The sequence below is a fragment of the Gadus morhua genome, chromosome 10, assembly GCF_902167405.1.
Source record: "Gadus morhua chromosome 10, gadMor3.0, whole genome shotgun sequence".
In the NCBI taxonomy this organism is placed as follows: domain Eukaryota; kingdom Metazoa; phylum Chordata; class Actinopteri; order Gadiformes; family Gadidae; genus Gadus; species Gadus morhua.
This window is the reverse complement of record NC_044057.1, coordinates 7,682,212-7,689,205: the sequence shown is the minus strand read 5'-3', so window position 1 is coordinate 7,689,205 and position 6,994 is coordinate 7,682,212. Positions and strand designations below refer to the sequence as shown.

The window sequence follows — 6,994 nt, the reverse complement described above, 5'->3', positions numbered from 1 at the left end:
TGAATAGTGTTTCCAATGTTCATCGGGCTACGGAAGAGGTTTGTTAATTAAATTAATTAAATAATAAATTAAATGTAAAATTTCTGTTATCCAGCTTAAAACATTTCACATATATGCTATTGTTTGCATTGCGTTAAAGTTATTTTTTTCCGAATAAGGTGAAGAAAAATGGTCCGACATGAAGCTCGGCACCAAAAAACGTGTTGCGGCTGTGAAGCGGGCCAAGCAATTAACGGGAGGAGGCCGGGTGGACCCAAGCCTTGGACTGACGGCATTTGAGGAGCGAGTGGCTGGTCTCATCGGGTCTCCGTCCATTTCGGGCATAAGTGGCGGAGGAGACACCGATGCACTCCAGACCCGTCATGGAAGTGGAAAAAAGGCCTTTGCAATTATTTAAAATATAAATATATCTACAGCTTCCGTGTTACAAAGTAATGGCACAAATAATCTCACGATTGCTTTTTATTTTTAAAGATGAAATGCAAGCAGGTTCATCCAAAATGGGAACAGAGCCAAGCCCAGTTGAAGAAACGGAAGGGCCGCCGCCGCCGAAGCAGCTCGGAACCCGTGTCTGGCCGAATTGCTGGTCTGCCTTCATCGGTCTTGCAGAGGTCCTGGACAAACAAACCGAGATATGCAGGTCAATGGTGGACATCAATAACTCTCTTTTAGCGATTACTGAGACGTTGAAACTAATCAATGAAATCTTGAAGAATAAATAAATTGGTTTGATGTACTTTGATCTCTGTCTTGTTTTTAACCAAAAGATAAACGTATTGCTTACCCTTAGATATTAGAAGAGCCGAATTAAATCCTCCCTTCGTCGTAGAGCTCGAGCATGTGGCGCCTGTGGCCAGGGATCTCTGGGCATCGGGTCATCTGGCTGCAGGTCGGCAAATGGCACCCCATTTGCCAGCGCAATATTATGCAGAACCCCTCATGCTAATATAATATTGCATGTCTTTTCTGGGCTGTAGAGCAACGTTCCCCCCGCTGACCCGATGGACATCCACCTGCCCTTGAGTAGGCCTATACATCGCTCCACCGTTGCCCATGTGCGCGTGTGAGCGCTGTTGAAGTTGCGCTCCTGATCCGTGTTCGGATGAGCCAGAGGAGTTATTAGATACTCGTTCAGGGCATACCCTTTTCACCTAGATGAATCACATCAAACTTTTAGTGCGATGTCTTAAACGTTTTAAGAGAAAAAAAAGTGTGACTGCAGCGTAACTCACCGAGGAGATGACTCTGACCATGAAGTGCGCCCTGATGTAGACGATGGCCAACGTTGCTATTTTGGAAAATAAAAGAATCGTGCGTGCCCCCAGGCCATCGGGCTACCATGTTCAGGATTGACATTCTGGCATAGCAAATAATCTGAACATTAACTGAATGGTAGCTTTTGCGGTTGATGTACGCGTAATCATTAATAGATTCATACGCACATGGGTACAATCAACCGCACCAATCACATTTGGAAACCTAGCAATAGCATAAAAATCCCGTTTGATTCCAGTTTGCTGATCGTTAGTGTATGGGAATTTAATATAACGTTCAGAGAGGGACAGTATAGCTGCCAAAACTGCTGGCATGGTTCGGCTAATACTTGGCTGGGAAATACCAGACCTGTCCCCGATCTCCCGCTGAAAGGTCCCGGTGGCCAAAAACCCCAAGGTAGAGCACACCTGCACTGGCACAGGTATTGCGTTTGATCGCCTAGTTTCTCGCCTTAACTGTGGCTCCAAAGCATTGCATAGCTCCATCAGGAGATGCCTTGGGAGACGAAAACGACTCAAGAGCCATTCATCGCTCTCCATAAAAAAGTCGGCGCGGTCTCGAAAAACTCTCTCTCGTCTTAGACGTGCGTTGAGGTCCTCTAACAGAGCCAGATATGCCATCACTGCGACTCGACCACCTATTTGGCAAAGCACCTGTTTATATAGACAGCTGAATAAACATTTCACCTGTCACATTCTAATTATTTTCATAGCAATACTGTTTTTAATTAGGGCTGACTTGATTGTAATTGTTTGAACGGCTGGGCTAATTCCAATTTATTTAGTAATTAATACAGATGTGCAACATGGGCTTCTTGTGCTGCACTATTCATCAGTGAAGTACCTGTGTGTTGCGCCAAAAAAACTTGCGTACACAAGCTCAGACCTGACGTGAGATTTCATCGCAGCCTGCTCTCACGTTCAAATTGATAAATGTCAAGCTCAACGTTGAAATGAGCGTACGTCCATTTTACGCACGTTTTCTGTCATACGCTCGTTTGATAAATGAGGGCCATGGAGTCCAGCTGCCATCAATCTCATGGACCGAGTGGAGCATCCTTATTTACAAACCTGGCCCGAAAATTTGTCCACAGGGTAGGCTGGTAGACGGATCTATCCAGCACAATCCAGGTGGACACACCTGACCCACCTGTGATATCACTAAAACACAGGAAAAGGCAGATTCTAAAGCCAAGTTTATACGTAGCAGGGTATTTATAGAAACATATTTCCCCCCCTCCGTTTTCAAAAATAACATTGTGCACACATCGTTTTCAAATAAGTTGTCGTTTACATCAATACGCATAAATACGCCGTTGAGCACCATTATAACTATGCCAAACCTATTGGCGGCAGTGTAGGGAGGAGGATAAAGCCATGCAAGCCAATCAGAATCCTCAGAATCAACAACAACGAATAACACGAGCGTCTTCCTGTAACAAACAAAGTGTAAACATAGGGCGCTCATATGACGTTAAGGATTTCTTGGCGCTGTGGCAACCCCGATCCGACGGAGGAGTTTGAGCCCCGCCAGCGCCCTCTCCGCGGGCAGGTAGTCCGCGGGAGATATGTGCAGCTCGGCTCGGCGACGCGGGAGCGCGCATCGAGCCCACCCGCGCAATTACGGAGATGCAGAGCACCCAGCGGAAGGAGACGGCGGAGGGTTCTTAAGGACCGAGCGCGCACCAGCCAAGGAAGTGCGACCGAGTTGGAGAGACGCGGTAGGGGGAGACTTCCTAGGCCCACGCTACTGACATTTCGCCTCTCCCCAGGACTAAGCAGCAGGAGACCCAAGGGAGCAAGACGCCGACCCCGCAGGAGGACCAGCCCCGGGACGGTTCCCTTTTTTCCCCAGACCAGGAAGAACCTCATTTAACTTTTTAGTTACCCTTTTTTTTGCACGTGTGGTAAAACGTAATAAAAAACCCGTTGACCCACACCCTGTTTGGTGCATCTCCTTCCTGAATCCCCGCCGACGGTCGGGGTTGCCACAGTGGTGGAGAATGCAGGCAACGCGATCCTTCGGCAGACCTTAGACGGAGCAACCATGAACCAACCCGGAGACCAGCCCGCAACGCGGGAGAAGGAGATCGAGGTGTTGCGGCGATGCCTGGTACGGATGGCCGAGCAGCTCGGACGGGAACCAGCCCACGCCGCCCCCACGAAGCGGCTCACTAAACTGGGACCGGACGATGACGTTGAGGCCTATCTTGAGATTTTTGAGCGGACCGCGGCCCGGGAGAGATGGCCAGCGGAACAGTGGGGCTACATACTAGCGCCCTTCCTGTCCGGGGACGCCCAACGCGCCTACCGGGACCTCAGCCTGGCCCAGGCGGCGCACTACCCCACACTCAAGCGGGCCATCCTCGCACATTACGATCACAGCCTCCCAGCCCAGGCGCAGCGGTTCCACGACTTGGTGTACGACCCCCTGGGCTCGGTGAGGAGCCAGATCTCGCAACTCGTCCGCCTGGCGGAGCGGTGGCTCATTGAGGGGGAGGGCCCCCCGCTGCTGGATCGGCTGGTGATCGACCGCTGCATCCGAGCCCTGCCTACCGGGGCCAAACGCTGGGCCTCCGGGAACCAACCCAGGTCGGGGAACGACCTCGTGGAGCAGTTGGGGAACCACCAGGTCACCCAGCGGCTGTGCAGCAGGGCGACCCCGGCCCCCGGGGGGGGGAGTGAGACCCGGACCGAGCGGCGCGGACGGACGCCGGAGAGCCAGCGCACCCAGGCACCGCCCTCCCGCGCGCCCGCCTACCCGAACCGGACCATCGCGGACTGCCGAGGGCCCGCCCCTCCGACCCAGAGAGAGGAGTGGAGGTGCTACACGTGCGGCCAGACGGGCCACCTGGCCCGCCATTGTCCCGGAGCAGGGGACGTATTCACCCCCACGGCCAGTCCGTCCGACCGGAAGGGGGGGATCTGTCTCCGCACCACCTGCCGGCCACCCACCCGGCGCCCTCCCGGTCCGACTCGGACGAATCCTCCCCGACAGGCCCCCGAGAGAGGCGGCACGGCAAACCTACGCCTCAACCACGGTGTCCCTTCCCCCGGGGACCCCGGACACGATGACTGCCTCAGAGCGGGCCCCTCCGCCAGACGGGGAGGAGACTCCACCCCTCATAGACTTCTCCGACTACCCCCTGGCCGACGGGGGAGGCCCCGACAAGGGAGGACAATTCGCCACTGCCCAGCTGGAGGACGACGCCCTCCGCCACGCCTGGGGACACGTCCAGGTACATGAAGGACTCTCGCGGGACTCGGTGAGTGACCGACAGTACCCACACTTCAGCACCAGGGGGGGGTTACTATACCGGGTGGTACAGATAGGGGGTAAGGAGGTAGAACAGTTGGTCATTCCAAGGCCGTACGTGAGCAAAGTCCTCTATATGGCCCACACACTCCTATTGGGGGCTCACCAGGGGATGGACAAGACGAGGGACAGAATCCTGAACCGGTTTTACTGGCCGGGGGTAAAACGGAATGTAGAGGATTACTGCCGGGCCTGCCCCGAGTGCCAACGCATCGCCCCGAGACCCACGGTACGGAACCCCCTCATACCGATGCCGCTGATCGAAGTCCCGTTCGACCGCCTGGGTCTAGACATCATAGGTCCCCTCTCCAAGACTAGCCGAGGCCATCGCTACGTCTTAGTTATGGTGGATTACGCCACACGCTACCCAGAGGCAGTTCCTCTCCGTGCCGCCACAGGAAAAGCGGTGGCGAGGGAACTAATGGTTTTATTCAGCTGGGTGGGGATAGTCCGGTAGATCCTGACGGATCAAGGGTCCTGTTTTATGTCCCGGGTTTGAAAGACCTCACCAGTCTGTTGCAGATCCGCCACCTCCGGACCTCCGTCTTCCACCCCCAAACCGACGGGTTGGTGGAGAGATTTAACAAAACCCTGAAGTCCATGCTTAAGAAGGCCATGGAAGCAGATGGAAAAAACTGGGACCAGCTGCTTCCGCATGTCCTCTTCGCCATTCGAGAAGTGCCCCAGGCCTCCACGGGATTCTCGGCCTTCGAGCTCCTCTACGGCCGGCGACCAAGAGGGCTGCTCGACATTGCCCGGGACGCCTGGGAGAGCCAACCGTCCCCCCACCGCACCGTCATCGAGCATGTGGAGCAGATGCGGGGCCGGATGGCGCAGATCTGGCCCGTGAGAACCAGCCCTCGTGTCCCTGTCCGCACGACTACCCCTGCCCGAGGTACCAGTGGAGGAGCAGCTGAGCCCAAGCCAGACCCAGGACATGAAGGAAGTGGTCCTCCAGCACCTCAACGTTTTCTCGGAGCGGCCCGGGAGGACCGCGATCGTCAGCCACGACATCAGGACGGAACCGGGAGTCTGAGTCCGACTCCGGCCCTACCGCATCCCGGAGGCACGGCGGGCCGCCATCGGAGCGGAAGTCATAAGCATGCTGCAGATGGGGGTCATCGAGGAGTCCCACAGCGCATGGTCCAGCCCGGTGGACCCGCGACCTTCCAGCGGATGATGGACCGGGTCCTACGGGCCCACAGGGAATACGCCGCCGCCTACATCGATGACATCGTCGTCCACAGCAGCACCCAGGAACTGCACCTCCATCACCTCTGTGCCGTCCTGGGAGCGCTCCGAGCCGCCGGCCTCACGGCCAACCCAAAGAAGAGGCGTCCTACCTGGGCTACCGAGTGGGGAGGGGCAGCGTGAAGCCGCAAGAGGAGAAGGTGCAGACCATCCGGACCTGGCCCCGGCCGAGGACGAAGAAGCAGGTGAAGTCATTCCTGGGACTCGTGGGGTATTACCAACGCTTCATCCCGGCGTTCGCGACCCTGGCCAGCCCCCTCCACGAGTTGACGCGGAGGGCTCTGCCTGACCAGGTCGAGTGGACGGAGGAGGTCGAGGAGGCGTTCTCTTGCCTCCGACGGGCCCTCTGCACCGAGCCCCTCCTGATCACCCCGGACTTCAACCTCCCCTTCGTCGTCCACACCGACGCGTCCGAGGTGGGGCTGGGAGCGGTCTTATCCCAGGTCCGGTCGGGCGGGGAGCACCCGGTGACCTATATCAGCCGGAAACCCCTGGCCAGTGAGAAAGCCTACTCGACCGTGGAGAAGGAGGCGCTGGCGATAAAGTGGACACTGGAGAAGCTTCGCTGCTTCGCCGCACCCGCGCAATCACGGAGATGCGGAGCACCCGGCGGAAGGAGACGGCGGAGGGTTCTTAAGGACCGAGCGCGCACCAGTCAAGGAAGTGCGACCGAGTTGGAGAGACGCGGTAGGGGGAGACTTCCTAGGCCCACGCTACTGACATTTCGCCTCTCCCCAGGACTAAGCAGCAGGAGACCCAAGGGAGCAAGACGCCGACCCCGCAGGAGGACCAGCCCCGGGGCAGTTCCCTTTTTTCCCCAGACCAGGAAGAACCTCATTTAACTTTTTAGTTACCCTTTTTTTTGCACGTGTGGTAAAACGTAATAAAAAACCCGATGACCCACACCCTGTTTGGTGCATCTCCTTCCTGAATCTCAGCCGCCAACGGTCGGGGTTGCCGCAGCGCATAATGTGACGCTTCAGAACCTAAAACCCCGTTTCAGCCCGTTGACACGACAACACATAACCAGCGTTTTCAGAAATCTCCACTTTGGCCAGAGTTTTTAGAAATTATAGTTTTCTGTGATAAAAACTGCGTTTTTGTGTAAATGAGAGGCCAAACCGCGTGGAAATATCTGCGTTTTCCCTTTGTG

General features: G+C 55.8%; 1 long non-coding RNA gene across 1 annotated transcript; it reads right to left on the bottom strand.

Annotated features, from left to right (window-relative positions):
• Window positions 1–447: 447 nt before the first annotated feature.
• On the bottom strand, window positions 448–1,056 carry LOC115552899 (uncharacterized). The gene is made up of 2 exons (XR_003978400.1): window positions 785–1,056; window positions 448–614 (listed from the first exon to the last, which is right to left on the bottom strand). It is a non-coding gene; the product is annotated as an uncharacterized LOC115552899 (long non-coding RNA).
• Window positions 1,057–6,994: the final 5,938 nt, after the last annotated feature.